Here is an 18,772-nt window from a genome sequence, read left to right as displayed (position 1 = left end):
AAACAATAGGGTCAAACCCCCTAAAGTGCTGACCACCTGACAAAAGAACACTGTAGAGAAATGCTGATTTTGTTTTTAGGAAGCGCTGGTAGCAGCCAGCAGAAGGGAAGGTTTGACAGTCGAACACATGAGCCTCAGCCACCCGTAACGTCTGGCTTGCAGGGACGAGCTGGGTAGTGATGTGCTGGGGTGGGTGGTGTGGGGGAACACACCCTTGTCCAACTGCTACCTCTAGCAGGGGGATAGGCTCGGCTGCGGGATGCTCTTTACTCCGTAAAAATGAGCAACAAAATTCTCTTCCAGGTAGTCTGACAGTAAATTAACCACAAGGATCTTTAAATGTGGAGACTAAATAAAGAAATTTATCTTGATTTTGGGGCTCTTTTTCTTTAGGGCTATGTTGGCATGGACTTTGCTAAAAAGAATATTCCACATATTCTTTCCTTAATAATTCTCCTTCTAACTTCTAATTAATTTTGCACATTCTCCAAGATGTACTTTCACCTTACAGAAAAGCCATTTCCTCTGATCTGTATCAATTGTTCATTTGCTGCTCCTTCTTCAGATTTCTTACTCCTGATTCATGAATCCATTAAAACACTTTCCTTTGAAAAGTTGCCCCCACCACTGTGTCAATTATTTTCCAGTGTTGGTGCTGGCAAGTAGAACTTGTGACTCTCCTGAGCAATTAACCTGGCAGTTATCAATAGCAAGCACCAAGCGCTGCAACAAAACGGCACTGAGTTCGGAGCCATAAGGCGATGGATCCTACAGTACAGCTAATGGAAAATGTAATTGTGAAATTGTTAGCCCATCTGACTTCTCTGAACCCTTGGCAGATGGCACGCTTAAGTAATGGATTTAGAAAGCTCAGTCTCCCACCTTGCTGTGTTCTGGGCGCCATGGAAAAGCGGTAATGCCTGTATATAGAATCATAGAATCGTTTAGGTTGGAAAAGACCTTCAAGATCATCAGGTCCAACCATTACCATAACCCTGCCATCCCACCACTAAACCATGTCCCTAAGCACCTTGTCTACCTGCCTTTTAAATACCTCCAGGGATGGCGACTCAACCACTTCCCTGGGCAGCCTGTCCAATGCTTGACAACCCTTTGTGAAAAAATTTTTCTTGATGTCCAACTTAAACCTGCCCTGGTGCAATTTGAGGCCATTTCCCCTTATCCTATCACCTGTTACCTGGGAGAAGAGACTGACCCCCACCTCACTACACACTGCTTTCAGGCAGTTGTAGAGGGCAATAAGGTCTCCCATCCGCCTCCTTTTCTCCAGGTTAAATGTATAGGTGTGCCTCTGTTTGAACAGGGAATGGCAAGCAGGCTGTAACACCATTCTGTATGACTGGGTTTCTTTAAAATGGGTGGATTGGTGGGTGGAAATAGGGGTCTTTTAAATCAGCATCAAACTCAGACAATAAATCAGGTGTTTAACAGAAATCCTTACATGTATGGAGTGATGTTTGTGCTCAAACCTGCCCTGCGTGGAGCCCAGTGCTCCGTTTCACGTAAGCAGGCTCACTGGTTTTACAGAGAGTCCTCGCCACTGTGCCCAGCCTCCGCTTTTCTCCATGAGCTTGCCTGTAACATGGTGTGCCCAAGCTCCTCCAGACTGGAGGCAGGCAATGGTCACACACTGCATTACGTGCTCACCCTGCAGGAGCTGGTCCTACCAGGGGTCAATTATAGAATCATAGAATCGTCTAGGTTGGAAAAGACCTTTAAGATCATCAAGTCCAACCATTAACCTAACGCTGCCATCCCACCACTAAACCGTGTCCCTAAGCACCTCATCTATCCATCATCTACCTCCAGGGATGGGGACTCAACCACCTCCCTGGGCAGCCCATTCCAGCGCCTGACAACATTTTCTGTGAAGAAGTTTTTCCTCCCGGACAGGGCAGCTGTGCCTGTACAGCCATCTCTTACTGCATTTTTTGAAACAATTGGCTCTTGCTGCCGCCTTTCCTTCCACCCCAGCGTGACTTCTCTGAAATCAGCCGGTACCAAACTCCATGCCTGGGCCTGACAGGGTATGTGCTGCACTGAAGAAGGGAACCAGTCCCTAAACCAGTGTGAACTCAGTGAAAAAGCATAGTGAGAATTTACATCTGAACTGCTGTTTGTGTGTGTCACATCGCTCTCTACGGCAGATCACATCGTTTTGCATCTTTTAATTGATGGGAAACTCTTTTGGTGTGCGATAAAAAGTTGCTTTGTAACTGAATGCAAATACTCGGTACCCTTGGCAATTGATTTCTCCTATCTATCCCATTGAAGGGTGGTTGATTATCTGATTCGATACCAGTTCCTTACAATGGCAGTTGACAGAGACAGGCACCGTGTATCTGGGACTGGTCCAGGATTCTGAAATTGTCCATCATCTCGAAACGTGATCTGACTGGGTTGGTGCTAAAGAATATCTGAAGGTTATTATAACTTGTCTGAGGTACAGACAGGCCTGCATTCAGTACTGTACTATATACTCTGTGAAGTGTAACAGCACCGAAGTTATGCATTAGCTCTATGAAATTGAAGTGTTCTTGCATATTACATTAATATCAGTTAATAGGGAATTAGTGCCACCTAATGTAAAAATGTAACCCAAGTGCCTCTGATAGTATAAGGGAAGACTTTCTCATTCTCTCTCTTCCATTGGCAATAAACATTAGTGAAATAAAAATAACCATGGATTATGGAGCTGTTAAATATTATATATTCCCATGCTATTAAATATCATCTATTCCTATTACATAAACTTTACCTTTGATTAGCAACAAATATTCTGTTTTATTCTGAGAAATTGGCCATTTCGTAATGCTCTAAAGGATTAATTGCAGCAATGAAATACTTCCCTGTCACAGTCTTGTGTAAACTACAATTATTTTGGCCCCAGTTCTGCAAATGCGTATGCAAGTTCTTAAGTGCACTCAGGTGGGGAGAATTAAGTGTATGTATAAATGTTAATGTGAGCAGAAGCAATGTCCTATGTGTAGCCCGCTTTTCTTTTACTAAAGGTACAAGTCTGAATTCCAAAGATGACTCAGTCTCTCTGGCTATTTTGAAGGAGAAAAATAATCCTTTAATAAAGATTAGTGAGAGAAAAGATAAATATAGTGAAGGTGTGCTCTGCTCCCCCAGTAATTACCGATCTGATAGCTTCTATCTGAATTGAATTTGCCAAAAGAAAGACCAAACTCCAAGAAAGGAGTTGTTAATTAAAAAAAAATTGTAGTTTCACCCAGAACCTTTTCCCTTTCTCACACGCCAGCCTCCTTGCACGTTGGCTGGAAGCATCCTCCACCTTTCAGTCGCTCATGAGGACTGAGGTGCACAGCAATGCCAGAATGTCGAACACTTCACCAGGCCAGGGGGTCCGCTCCTGCCAGTCCCACTCAGAACAGTGCTCCCAGTGACTGCAGAGAAGGCAAATCTCTCTTCAGCTTCTACACTAGAGTGTTTGTACTAGGACGATACAATACATCATAGAGATCTCTAGCTTCTGTGTATAACAAAAATATAATTGGTATGGGGATGAATTTGCTTGCTGAGATGCATGAGTCATCCCTGCCCAAAGATGACTTGACACTAATGCAGTGACTTTTATAAAGATACAGATACAGATTGCAGTATCTAGAGGGATCTAAGTAAGAAAGAACGATAAGCAGCCTAGGGCCCGAATCATGAAGCTCCTGTTACACACCTAGCTACAAGTTTTGCTGAGAAAGCTTGGTTTTATCTTTGCGACTAATGCTAATGCCAACCTATGCTGGAGCACTACGATTACATTTGTTATTTTAGACACAATGCATTTGAGCAAAGGTTTCTTTAGACATTGCCACTGTTAATCGTAATAGACCTTCAAATGTTTGAACCAGGATGCATCCAGATACTGATGAAGCAGAGGTGGCTATTGGCAAATACTTTGTGTTGTTAGGTTTTGGGTTTTTTTTTTTTTAAAAAGTGTATCAGTGCATGGCACCTTGAAAAGAGTCAGAATGAAGAAACAGTAAATTTTATTACTGGACCTTTTGAAAATATTTAGCTCATAATGCTATAACCACTTCCGGATGGGCAGAAAAGCAACTACTTTGGTTTTGTTGCATCATCGATTGTGTGTCATAAATGAGGTGAGGAAAAAGTGCCCAATCTCAGCTTGTCTGCTTTATTCAGTAATTATGGTGAATGTCTGATTAAAACTGACCATGCAACGTTAAGAGAATTAGATCCCAAAAAAATGACATCTCTATTTATAATGTGAATTTGGTGAGAGCCACCATTTGGTTACACTAATATTTATAATAAAACACTTCATTTTTTTTAAATGAAACCTGAAATTTATAAAAACTATAAAATCAATTAACTCTTAACACCCCCCCACCCTGCAAATTGGGTCAATGAACTTGACTTTGTGAAGCATTAGAAAGACACCTGTTGTTATGAGACATAAACTATTAATATTGTGAGGGTTTTAACAATAAATTTCAGCACAGTCCAAATGTTTTAACCAAAATACAGCACTTGGGGAGAAATGCAGCTCGATGAGATGTTTTGACTTTGACAATATGGAATGACTAGTGTTAAAAAAAAAATAATAAATAGACTGCATACATTTCCTTCCCCACCAAAGTAATTTTTAAAATGCACTATCTTCAAGTGATAGTGCATAATAGAAAATTCAAAATCTAATTGTAAAAGTAATTATTTGTGTCATGCACTCATTTATTTTTATTAGAGCTCCAATTTAGTGCGTATTTTTGTTACCACAATGTAAATGATAAACATGTTTGTAGCTGCCTTTATACCAGGTTATATATTTAAAGCATACATTGTTGCCATCAGGATCACTGCTCAGTCCGATGCACAGAAAATGCATTCTGGAACAAATTACACAAAGTCGCACACTCTGGCTTTTGGGACATTTGCGGGTGTGATCATCCACCACCAAAGAAGCACAGACCCCCGGGACGCCGCGGATCCATAGTGGTGACTGCATTCTTCTGCTTGGACCTCTCGCTTGATTTCCCATCTTTCCTTCCTTCCTTTCCTATTGTTGCTTTCTCTCTTTCCCCCGAAGAATGAATAAACCAGTGGACTTAGGACATCTGATCTCTTTTGTGTCTTAGTCTTGCTGGAAGGGATCGAACCTGGAAGGAGAGGTTGGTCCAGCTGCCCCTGGCCTCCCAAACTCATCTGAGGTTGGCTAGAAAGCAAGGGGGCCTTCCTCTCATCCAACAAAATTGGATCCTAACAGTCCCCGAGTCCAGCGTGGCCTCCCTGGGACAGTCTGGCTCCCTGCTTTTATTTCCCAAGCTCTTCTAGCTTTAATTACAAATGACGCCATTTCTTCCCCCAGCATGCAAAGACGAAACCATCCTGCTGGGCTGAGGAAAGGAGAGGGCAATTCTTGTTCAGCTTAATTCAAAGCTTTGACGTGGTGCCTCCACATACAAGACCCTTGACATGCAACCTCTTGCTGCAGGTTCTGGGCAAACTACTTGCACGTGTAGGCACACCATTCTTAAAAGCAACTGAGCAGTACCAAGGAGTCCCCATGGGCATTACAAGAGCAGTCTGATGTTGGATGCTGCACCAAGTAAATGGATGCAGTCGATCTTACTTTTATATGTGCAGAGGGTTGAATATCTTATGTATATGAGTTGGACTAATATTGAGCTCTTTTTAAAGTCCACCTCGTTATGACCGTAGCCTCCCCCTTTCCTAACCCTGTGTACAAACTGCCTTTCTCACAATGTCTTCTTCAACTGTGCCAAAGTTTCATGGGCATTTGAAAGCATTTCATGTGAAAGCAGTTGGCTTCCCCAAAATGTAACCTGTTTCAAGGCAAAACCCCATCATATCATAATTTATCATATCAAACTATTTGTATAATGGTGCCTACATGGTCCCTCCTCTTGGTCAGATGGCCTGGATAACAGCAGCTGAAAAGCTGGAAAAGTGAGCATAAACCCACTCACTTAAATACCCAAAAGCTGCCAGAGAGCGTGCTTGCCCAAACCTGGGGGAGTAACTGAGGAAGATTAGCATCAGTTGGGTTAAACAGTAACCTGGAAATTATAAAGAGACTTTGGAAAAAGGAGGAGCCAGCTTGAAAAGGAGTGGTAAAGTGACATGAAGCCCGTTTGGGGCCAGGCGTGCCCAGGGTGGGCAGGTAGCTGTCTGCAGCCCTCGCAGCCGGGGCGTGGGGGTTTATGCGCCTGCAGGTGCCGTGTCTTGGGGGTGGCACAGGAAGGTGCGAGGCATCTGCATGTGCATATTAACATTTTGCAAGTGTCTAGTGTTGTGATGAATCTCCTCCATTGCTGATACTGATCCCGAACATATAGGTCACAGATTGCCAGTTATTTATGTGCTGTTAATAAATCATTTGATCTTGATTTGAATTAAACCACCTGAACTGAGGAGACTTTCCTGTAACAATCATATATTTCAGTGAGAAGTTCTGGGCCTTGATAACTTCTGCTCCCATGTACAAGAGATTTATTTTTCTTTCCAGTAGCTTTCCCTCCTTCCCCTGCCCCAAATTTCTTATTTGTTAAAGATGTCAGAAAATTAGCATCTAGACTCTAGTGGAGTCAGGAAGTTTTAATTTTCTTTTTTTTTCCCCCCCATTTGTCCTCATGCTCTTATTTTTGTGAGTGAATTAAATACAGAGAGGAATGCCCAAATAGCCTTCTTACTAAGATCATTTATGATTATATATATAGTTTATATTCACCAGATCCTATAAAAAGGGAGGAAGACTTGACAACATGCTGATTACTGGAATGGGGAAATAAACAAACAAAAAAATCCATTGATGAAAGCTCAGGAATGAAGCTTTCTACATGATCCTGTACCCTTCTCTGAGCACATTTAAATTCAATTAACGCATGCCAGAGCCTTTATTCAGCTGTGACTTCTAAGGTGAAAAAACAGAGCAAACCCCCTTTGTAGGTGAATTTATTTTTAAGTCTCAGGTCTCTACTGTGTTTTAGAGATCAGTGAGAGGGTTCAGAAAGTCACTGCAGTTTTGCTTGCCTGTGATCTTGCTCTCTGCAGCAAGCACAGGGAATGCCTTTTGCCAAGCAGGCTGATTTGTCTGTTTTTTCTAAGCCATTTCTTTAAAATGCCTTCCACTAAAAAAAAAAAAAAAAGAGCATTTTGCTGTATCAGATTTACTGGAAGATTCATATTAAGCCACAAAATAGTTCTTCTCCACGCTCCTGTGATCAAACTGTGTACAATGAGGGAAATTGGTCCCTGCATACAGCAGCAGTGCAAGGCTTAGTGCATCTCTCAAGTCCCAATTATGCTTTCAGAAGAGCGCATTGGCGTTATGAAGGCCAATTTGCCCACAGATGCATTGCACTCAGTGTGATCCACTTGTCCTACCCGGTGAGCTTTATCTAAGATTTTCTAAGCTTGCTTTTTCCTGCCAGCCAAATTCTTCACAAATTTATTCTTGAGATTTTTCTGGGATTTTCTGTTTCTGAAGAAATGCCTGCATAATGTGCTACGGGATGCTGAATAATCCACATTATTCCTGATTTGTAATCAAATTTTCTGCAATTTTGGCACTTTCCAAATACATATTTCTGGACAACCACAAGCATCATATTTTCATGGAAGGGAGGATTTTCATGCTGCTTATGCAGGCTCTGATATTAAGGGGTGTTGCTTTTGCAGGAGAAAAAACCCTCTTCCTCTATCCTAAACAGTGATACAAGCAGCTGGTGTCTTTAGAGGCGACAGATGCCAATATTTTGAAGCTCAAGAAAAAAAAGTTATTTTGAATTACCCACCACATTTAGAGTACTGTGCAAGCCATCCTACTTTGCAGCGCTGTGACTGAGAGATGCTGACCCACCCTATCTACTCCTGGTTGATGGGTACTGCTGAAAATTGAACCAGCCGAGCAGTCCTCAAGAGGTGTAGTGGGAAATGTGTTTGTGCTCCTTTCAGTTGCTAAGGACAAGGTTGTAGTGATAAAGGGGACATAATGAAAGCAAACTAAAAGGTAAGAAGAGCTGATGCTACTCCTTTTTCTGACCTTTCTGCATGGCTAGGTACGGTGAGGTAGATCAGTTACAGTGAATGAGCACAACCTCCTGTGGCCGCAGCCCTCAGGGTACAGAGTGCTTGGTGGCAGAGTAGTCCAGGGCACTCCTGCCCAAAACAACCTACTGCTGGGTACCACTTTGTGAACCAGAATCAGGGGGTTTATCTGTCTTAAGGAAAATGTGGGTTTGTGAATGTGGGTCTTTATCTGCATACGCCTAGTCAAGGTGTACCATACAATTAAAAGGATCTCACTTATTTTGGAAGTGTTATAGTGATATATATACTCCTTCTCAAGTGTCCTCTTGTATTAATCCTGAGGCAGCATCCTGTATCCCCAGTCCTGACTATCATTTTTGTGTGCATTTCATTGCTGGATGTATATAGTTGCATAACACAGGAAGAGCTGATAGGGTCTGCATTTTCAATTAATTTTCTTATTTAAAAATAATGTTTGTCTATTCTTAAATGCATACACCAAACCAATGGAAAGAAACATAAAACTGTATCTGAGTCTGTATCAGAACTGGCAATGGTTTGGACTTCCTCTCCACTAAAACAGGGCCCCAATTGTTTTTGCATGTACCATTCTGGTCATACATGATTTAGTAAAAAGCAGGCATATAGGGCATGAGCCCCCAGTATCAGCCATGTTGCGCATAGGTTTACATCCCATGCTTCCCATGATGAAACATATGCCGTTTCTTCATTTTGTTGCAAACCATGGTAAACTTTCTTTTCTTCTACTGTTGATTTTTATTTCCGAGAAGTCTGAGGGAAGGTGTATAATATGTTTTCTGAGGGCAGTAATATTGAGTCAAATACTTGGTTCCAATATGGATTTCCTACTGTATATTAAGAATTAAGTAGAGAGCTGATTGTAGCAGATTTATTTGTCAGAGCGAGATCTTTAAAGACATACCTCACAGTGTGATTCATTTCTATTAAATTAGTTATTTGTCCTCCACAGTGTAATCTTTTTAGGGAGATATCTAACATAGTTTGAATGCAAATTCGACCCTAGGGAAATATAACACATAGGAGAACCAATGTAGTCATATTCCATTTCCATTAGTTCTTTCATCTGTTAACCTCAAATTTGTTTCAGTCCGTATCAGATACAAATGCTGTCATTCTCACATTTTATTATGTCGTTCAATATGTTTCTTTCCTGGAACTGAATTATGTTTGTTGCTGGAAAACAGCATAAATTCAGAGACTGTTAGGAAAAAAAAATCTTTTGTAGTAACTACCTGCATTTATATTTTGTGACCAGGGCACGCCAGAGCCAGCTCATGTTCATATGTTCTTGAGATGAAAACAGGTATTGAGAACATCATCACTGATTTATAGGTTAAGCCTAAATGGTTTCTGGGCAATGTCCTAAAGTTATGAGAGCTGCTCTTCATGCTACATGACAAAACAAAAGGGGTGTAAGGAAGGAGCCTGAAGAAAGATACTGCTGCTTTAGGCTTTATTGTGGTGGTTTAGTTAAGTCCCAAATCAGGAAAACACTGAAGACTATATTTTTTATCAATCCCGCCATGTCAGTAGAAAACAAAAGTGCTCAGGTGAATCCAAGCCACAAAGCGTCCTTCCTGGGGCTGTTCCACTACTTTCATGGATGTGATTGCTCTTAGGAGTAAAAAGTGATGAGAGCAATGACACTGCATTGTAAGAAGTACACCTGATTTAGCCATCCTGGTGCAAAGATTCAGTGCCCCAACCAGACATATTTGGGCCATGCTCATCAGACTTTTCTTCCTCACTGATTTCAGCCCTGTTTGGCTGGAAAACTTTCTAAAAAGCCATTGTTATACAAATATGTATGTACTTATGTATGTATCTTAGGGAAAAGGCACCCTGAGGGGCTAAAAATGTGTGATCTTGGGACCATATAGTACATGAAGAGACTTACCAGAGGAGCTTTGCTCTCTGAGAGAGTTTGTTCTTTTATTGCTGTAGGTGTTGCAGACTAGACTGTCTGCATTGAACAACAACAAGAGTGTTGAAAAATTACTAGATAAAAAAAAAGAATATTATGTTGTCAGTTTGTAGAAAACCTGGCTTCTAACCTGCAGAATGCAATGAGGATCTAGGAGTGCACGATGCTGCAAAAGTGAGTTAAAATCTAATCCTGCTTCTATTACAAGCAAAGGGTTTCTACCTCATGACTTAATAGTGATTTGGAGAAGACATGTGATTAAAACTTGGAGCCCTCTAGTTCAAATTGACCTTGACATCTTGATAACTGCAAATCAGATATTCTTTGACCAGCCCCTTGTTTTAAAAAAGAGCTGTAGCTTAAGTGACCACAAAATACGTGTATCAGTTTCAGAGCAGTGTTGGCCTTTGCAAAGTTTGCATCCACTTGCTTCAAGAAAAGGGGGAAAATGTGTATAAAATGTGGTCTGCTTGTTGGAACCCCACTTAACAGACCCTCCAGTACCACCTAAAAATTTGTTAGGTGTAACAGAGAAATGAAAAACTGAAATGTCAGAAAGCCTTAAGAGGTAGCCACTGCATCCTCTTTGATCGCTTCAAAGCACTTGTAGACACCATATTACAAAAGCAAGCCAGCGGGAGAAAGATGGGAAACTGGTGTAAAAGAGACTCCCTTTGCAAATTTTGTTCTGGAAAGCTCTGAACAACCAGGTGCTGTTGTTGGACAATGCTGGCCTGTGAAAGAACCATAGCTGAGTACCCATACCATTGTGACCTACAGCCATTAACGCAAGTTATAGCTGGAAGAATTATTCTCATGTTACTAGTAAATTGTTCTCGGATTACTCTACTAGATGCCCAGCTGTGATTTTATAATGTGCAATTATATTGTGTTAAGTGAGGTTATTATTTCCAGGAAATAGTAGCATTGATGGAGTGTCTGTACTCTGGGAGCATGAACTTCACTTTGGCTGTAAACATGGCAACCCTGGAATCAGACCTCTGACAATGAAAATTGCTGGGCAGACAAGGAGTCGAATGTGAAAAAGCAATGCATTGCAGGTATAAGTGATAGTGTCAGCATGCAAGGGACCTGTTTATTGCCAGGATGGAGGTATCTGCTTCAGCCTGAGCAAGAGATGCGTCCCTGCACCCAGACCCTGGCCCACCCTGGACTTCTAGGAAATGCAACAGCTCCTTCAAAAAAGTCGTTGCCAGGGATGAACCCTACTCTTGATCCTTTCCACCCTCCAGCTTAAATACATGCAATAAGATGAGCTCTTCTGTGGTCCTCAACCCTCAAATGCAGGCATACAAAGTTTCAACAATCCACTGAAAAATAGATCTATTTTATGTTGAATCCAACAAGTTGTCTTAGCGTGCAGCTGAGGAGCTCCACTGTCATTCTTCCAGGGTCCTTATGTTCATTACAGACTTACGCTTGCACAGTTTGGCCCCATCAGCAGAACAGTTTGTAGTGAGCGTGTTCCCAGAAACAAGAACTTTTTTTATCAGGTCAGAACTGAGGGCTGGACCAGCTTTTTGGCAGATCTGCCAGGTTTTTGGTGATGAACAGTGCTTCCATGCAACTTCCGTGCTTCCTGCTATGAATTCATCCTGGGTCTGTTGGAGTAGCCTTCTTGCAGTGTTGGCCTGGGAAGTGTGGTGTGATCAACAGTCTTCCATCCATGTGTGCAAACTGAGCAAGTAAATTGCAGCAAATTAGGAGTCAGTTCAGTATTCCTCTATCTCCTTTAAACATATTAATATACAATGTGAGGAGAACACAACCAGCCATCAGTTCAGTATAAGAAACCATTAGAGGTACTAAGAAGAGGACGCATTGTTTGACTTGCTCTGCTATTAATTTCAACTTTTTATTTTTGTACTTATGCACCTACTAACAAGTAATTGCCAATTCTGTTATAGTTCATTATATCATCCTATTCTGTATAGTGAAGAACAGGCAGCCGAATGAAACCCTGTCAGTGAAGGCCTGTATTATGCAAACTATTTCCATGTCAAAAGCTTTTCCTTGACCACTGTTTAATGTTGCACTGTAGTAGCAGTAATAACTACTTGCTGTGGCAGTTTTCCATGAATTTATACGAAGTCATTGACATGAAAATTGAGCAGTATTAATCCCCTTTTATTCCACATGTAATTGTTGCAGGCAGGCATCCTTCCCTTCCATCTCCTAAATTTTAATATGTGTTATACCATGTGTAATTAAATACATGCAGAAAGCAACTCTCTTTGAGACTTTTGAGTCTTGTTTACTTAATTTTAAAATGTTTAATGGTGGAATAAAAATTTACAATACTCCAGCCTACAAAAATGTAATCTGTTGTAAAATATCTCTCTAATTGAATTTGCAGCTCACAATGACTTTCAAGGCATTACATACCACTGTCAGCATGGCACTGGTGATAATATGCATCCAGGGTGAACATGACAGATATCAACCTTTAAGCTACTCCTTGTAGTGATCACTCATCTAACATACATTTGGGACCTTTTATTACTGGTATATCCCGCTCAACCATGTTTATTCCATATATGGCCAGTAAAGTACTGTAGATATTTTTTTTTCTTCCTCTTAACTTCTCCAGAGATACCCTTGGGAGTGTGAATTTTCATTCAGGCCTGACATGGTGCAAAAATAAGACAAAAATAAAACTTCTCTCCTACTCATCATGTTAGTCATCTTTGATTTAAAGATTGCTCAAAGCAGGCAGGAGCTTACTTGTTGTTTGGTAAGCACATGAACACTCAGAGCATAGAGAAGGAAGACCCTGCTTAACTAAAATAATCATATGCCTCAAAGTGTTTGGACAAACAGACCTGTGAGGTCCTAGTACTGCCAAGTCCACCACTAAACCATGTCCCTAAGCACCTCGTCTTTAAATACCTTCAGAGATGGGGACTCAACCACTTCCCTGGGCAGCCCGTTCCAATGCTTGACAAACCTTCCGGTGAAGAAATTTTTCCTAATGTCCAATCCAAACCTCCCCGGTGCAACTTGAGGCCATTTCCTCTTGTCCGATCGCTTGTTACTTGGGAGAAAAGACCAAACCCCACCTGGCTACAGCCTCCTTTCAGGGAGTTGTAGAAAGCGATAAGGTCTCCCCCTTGCCTCCTTTTCTCCAGGATTAAACAGCCCCTTCCTTCAGCTGCTTCTCTTAGGATTTGTGCTCCAGACCTTTCACCAGCTTTGTTGCCCTTCTTTGGATGCGGTCCAGCACCTCAATGTCCTTTTTGTAGTGAGGGCCCAAAACTGAACACAGTATTCGAGGTGCAGCCTCACCAGTGCCCAGTACAGGGGCACAATCACTTCCCTGATCCTGCTGGCCACACTATTTCTAATACGAGCTAGGATGCTGTTGGCCACCTTGGCCACCTGGTCACACTGCTGGCTCATATTCAGCCAGCTATTGACCAACAGTCCCAGGTCCTTTTCATCCAGACAGCTTTCCATCCTTCCAGGTTGAGGACCTGGGGAATCAAAAAGGGCTGCAATACTTACTGTCCTAATTCCAGCCAGCAGATGATGGCAATTTTTTGGTTTTTCCTCTGTACTTCAAAGATTTTGGTACTAAAAGGATCCACCTTGCCCGGCCTGACTGAGCAAGGCAAATTATGAACCTTGTTACTGCTATTCCTCCTCAGAAGAAAATCCCTGAGCGTGTTCTCAATGCTATACTGAAGTCCAGTAAAATAAATCACCAATCGTCTATCCTCAGATAATTCTCCATCAAGATACTAAGTTCAATATATTCTTTTAATAATTTCATTCTTGATTTTATCTCTGCAATGCTTTATTTTGCTTTAAACACATCAGTCATCTTAGCTACATCTCCATTCTACCCATTAAACATCTCTTCATCTCATGGGTGAACTTGAGCATTTTCCACACACAGCCACTGCTGCAAACTGTTGCAGGCTGGGAGGGCGAGCGACCAAGGGAGGTATCACAGCACGGCTGCCGCAGCCTTAAACAGCTTTGCTGCACTGGGTGCTGGGCACTGCCACAACCAAGATACTAGTTTAGATGGACCCTTGGGCAGACCTGCAGTATGGCCATTCTCAGGATTTTATACTACTAGTGAAGATTTCATAAAGGCTTTGGTACCTTTCTGTTTCCTTAGTTTGCTTGCTTAGGGGATGAGAGGTCTGCGGGGATTTTTAAAAGTATTTCTGTAAGCTTTCTAAGCTAATGTGTTTCAGGATGCTTTTAGGGACATGGCTTGGAAAGGATGGCTGTTGGTGAGTGAGACAGGTGTTAAGGAATGCTTTGAAACCTTCAGGGGTTTTATTAACAGGATTATATCACTGAAAAAGAGAGGTTTAGATGAACTTTTTAATGTTAAAAACCCAAACTAACATTCTAATTAGACCATCCAAAAAAGTGGCTTGAGGTAAACAGTAAAAGCACTTTTAGACTCCCCTGACTCCAGTAAAAAGCATGGGTGTTTGGGACTTCTTGCACTTCTGCAAAATCAGACCATTCATTTTGGTTTTCTGTCCATAAAAGGTGCTATTAAAAAGAAGACAAAAAAATGTTCTCTATAATCACAGGAGGCAGAACAGAAGTAAACAGTGGCAAGGTTGATTCAGGCATTCAGAAGAAGTAAAAAAAATGCTTTCCAATGGTAAGAATAGGGAAAAAGCAGAGTAGGTTGCCTAAGGAGTTTATGGACTCTCCATCCTTGGAGATATCTAAGAACAAAACAGCATCAGGTCTCTCAAGGATGATCTAAATTTTGTTGATCTTGCCATGAAGAAGGAAAGGTCTGGGGAGATGTTCACAACCCCTTGGACCATCATGTATCTGATTTAGGTGCTAAACGTAGCTCTCTGCTTATGTATACTAAAACAAAATACAGGCTAAAAACTTTTACACAAATGACTAAATTTTGTACAATTATCCCAATGTTGGTCTGACCAGCTTAGACTATTGAGCTTGCAACAGTGGTAAGATGGTGGTTTTCTTCTTAAACTATTCCATAGTTCTTTGTTTTGTTTTGATTTATTTTTAAGGGAAACAAGGAAACAAGCTTCTTTAAATCTACTCCAAAGTGGATCACTGGAATGCTATTTCTGTATGTGTATAATGCACCTCCAGGTATGAGGCCTGCAGTGAAAAAGTTTCAGATATAATGAGTACAATAAAGCTCTCAATTTAAAAGTTATAACTTTTTGCATCATTTGATTGTTTGGGATAAATGCAAAAAAAAAAAATCATGTAATGATTTTTTTTTTACATGCTAAATGGCAAATTCCTGGGTCAAATGACTGCCAATTTAATAGGAGAATTAAACCAGTGGCCTGATAGCTCTGTAAATTATTTGCAATTCAGGGAAGCAGGAAATTTAGTCATGCACTGTGCTTGGTCACCAGCATATTGCTGTGCTGACATTTGAACATGACTGCATTTCTCTCCTCTCTTCATTGCATATTAAAATTTTGGAAATAAAAATATAGAATTACTCTGAGTCAGGTCTGGCAATAGAGCACTTTCACCACTCTTACTGATGGTGCCTCTGTCTCAGTAGCCTGTTGCAGTGCTGCCTGTCAGTGCCCCTGGGACCAAAACCCTGTTCTTCCAAATTATCCTTTGGAAAATGAGCTGAATTAACCTTTGGAAAAACCTTTGGACTGCTCAAAAGATGCCCCAGTTGTTATGGTAGGATTGAGACTTTGGGAGCACCTTGTCTTCAGGGTGTTTTTTAGATTGTCTCCAGAAAAACCTCAGGAAGATCCACATTACAGAGTGCTCCCAGAGGTTATCAACTCACACCGCTTCCCGTGGCCTATAAACTTGTTGGGGCAGATGGGCCCATTCTGTAGGTTTGCCTGATGGAAATTTAACACGTCCTGGAGCATGCTAATGGGGCTTTGCCAGGAGGTTTTGCCAGCCTGTATGAGGTAAGGCATGCCACCTTAAGTGCAGAGTGGATGCAATCATTTGGCATTTTTAACGTCCTAACATGCAACATGGGCGCAGCCAAGGATGTCCTTACTGGGATGGCCTTCAGACACAGCCTAACAGACCAGCAATAGTGTGACAACTGAAAAGCTGTCCTACCGGCTCTCTTTATCTCCCAGAACAAGGGCCTTTTCCTACTGGACTGAAAAAAATCCCAGCTATCCTGAAAGCTTAGATGTTTTTACTGAATGCATAGAAGATGGTAATCAAAACAAAAAAAACCCCATGGAATAATTCTGGCATGTGATAATTAGCATACCAGACTACCAAAAGGATGTGAAATAGTATATAAATTAATTAATTTTTATCATTATATTTAGAAAAGTTATTTAAAATATAACCTAATTTAAATCACAGAAAGGCTATCAAAATGGTTTATTTTGCATGCAATACTGATAACCTCCATAGTAAAAACATGGAAATGCACAATGAATGTTATATCTTGCTACTGGTGCTGTACAATTTTACCATTACTACAATCTTTATTAATTTACAGAATGTGGTTAGAGCTTTGTCACGATAAAAATCAGACTTCTTTTTTCCTGCTCCTTGCCTAATGTAAGGCAAATTTTAGATTAAAATGAAATGACAATGTTGAAACCTAAAGTAAAACATTCTACTTATAGACCCACCTCTTCTTTCTGTGAGTGCATTTTCATCTTTGATATACTGGGAAATAAGTAAACCTCTTTATGAAAAAAATCCCAAGCCAATATAAAAAAATAAAATACCTTCTCCTATCTCTCTTTCTTCCCATATCAACTTTTCATGGCTCATAGGATACAATGATCTTGCTTGAGATGGATTTTTGAGAACTTAGATATAGAGCTATTATTGGCAAGACAAAAAAAGCTGAATTATTTGCCAGAGTGGGTGGAAATCATCGGTTTTAAAAACTGGTCATAGAATTACACGTGTCCTCTGGGAACATCCTGAAGTGTCGCATTTTGCATTTCAGAAATAAAATTTTAATACATCAAGTTCTTAATGCATGAACAAGTTTTCTCTTAGTAGGACTTGCTCAAGTATATTTATGCGTCTTCCTAAGCCTTCACCACTTACTTTCTCTTGAATCACATTCTTATTGTTGATTTTTTTTTTTAAGATTTATTTGGATTTCACACTAAATGGAATGCTTTTAGAGGTAAGTAATCTAATGCATTCTGTAAAGTGCCAGAAGAGTTTCTTTCAAGAGGCTTTCTGTTGCAGATAAAATATTCTCCAGCATGGTTTGAAGGGTGACTCTTAAAACCAGAGGCAGCATTAGATGCTGCAGTCAATACGAAGCTTCATCACAGGCTTCAGCAATAACCAGGTGAGTGTATTTGGGAGTAGCGTAACAGAAAACTTATGTTCCTGCCAGTTCAAGCATCACTTCATGGGTAGGATCTGCTACTATGAGCATGTCTTATGTGCTACAAAAGATCCTGAGCAGGACGGAAAGTGATATGTCACAGGTTTGATGTTTGGTCCATCTTCTTGGATGCAAGTATCACCCTGAAAGAATGGAAATTCAAATCACAGCTCAAACGTTTAAAACCTGTCACAGCTTACCTGTAATTATGCAATGCAAAACTTGTTAATGCTATAAATGCATATGTTTAAGGTGGGCTTTCAGTTTATGTGTGAGATATAACTGATACAGGCACTGGAGAAAGGTGGAACAGTCCTATAGATCATTGTCAAGATTCTAATAGGAAAATAAAGTCGTTCAGACTTTGAAAACCTTAGGTAGCCAGAGGTCTATGACAATTGCAGCAAACCTACTAGGAAAAAAAATGTAATTAAAGTAGCTACAGTAACTTCAGCAACGTGGTTTGACAAATAACTGTGAGGATCTGTGTGAGCTTGTACTTGTCAGCTACTCAGATGTTCTGCATTTTTGTCTTGTTTGCTAATGATGTAGTGCAGAGTCTAAGAGACTGCATTTGAAAGACATTTCAGAAATGACTAAGGTGGATGTCTTATGACAGTTTCCACCAAAGCTTGAATAATTTAACTTTTATGCATATGCCAAGTCAGTGCTGTTACTTTTTGTTCTCAATGTGGAAATGAGTCATTTCACTTGCTTAGGCAATGTAGAAAGGATATCTAGAAAAAAGAGAAAGCAGAGACAGCATCCTCCAGCATCGTCAAACTTCAGAGTATTGAAAATAGTATGAAGAAAGTTAAATAAAATTACCTAAATTTAATTATTGTTTGGCATTCTGAGTAAGAATGTCTTCACTGGCACTTGCAATTAACTGTCATATATTTTATGGAGTGGCTCAATAGCAGCCATGAAGAAAGAGCTTCAAAAATATCGTGATGGACCCCAAAGTCCTTTTCCAACTATGTTAATAGTCTGATTTTTAGAAAAAAAAAAGTCCCCTTTCTACTAGCACTGTTTCTCTTGCACCTCCCTAGCCGTCAGGGACCTGAAAATTGCAATTATTCTAAAGAGTTTTGCTCCCATAATGGTTTGGGGGGTTTTTTGGCATACAACACTTGGAACAAAAATTTATGAAGAAATAAAATTCGACCCAAGTTAAATCAGTCTTCTGTAAGTAAGGAACATAGAGATCACGCATATAGTAATTATTGAAGGCTATCTTAACAGTAATGTCACTATTATTTTAAATTATGAAAATTCATATGTATTTACATGTGATTCATATATGAATGATGCATCTATGAATTTACAGGCATTTACATGTATGTAAATACATAATATTCACCTAAATCTTGCATATGCTTTCAGTGTAAACCTGGAAATATTTTGTG

This window comes from Egretta garzetta, unplaced genomic scaffold (genome assembly GCF_000687185.1).
Source record: "Egretta garzetta isolate BGI_Z169 unplaced genomic scaffold, ASM68718v1 scaffold446, whole genome shotgun sequence".
NCBI lineage: Eukaryota > Metazoa > Chordata > Aves > Pelecaniformes > Ardeidae > Egretta > Egretta garzetta.
The sequence above is the reverse complement of the archived record's forward strand: the minus strand, read 5'-3'. Positions refer to the sequence as shown.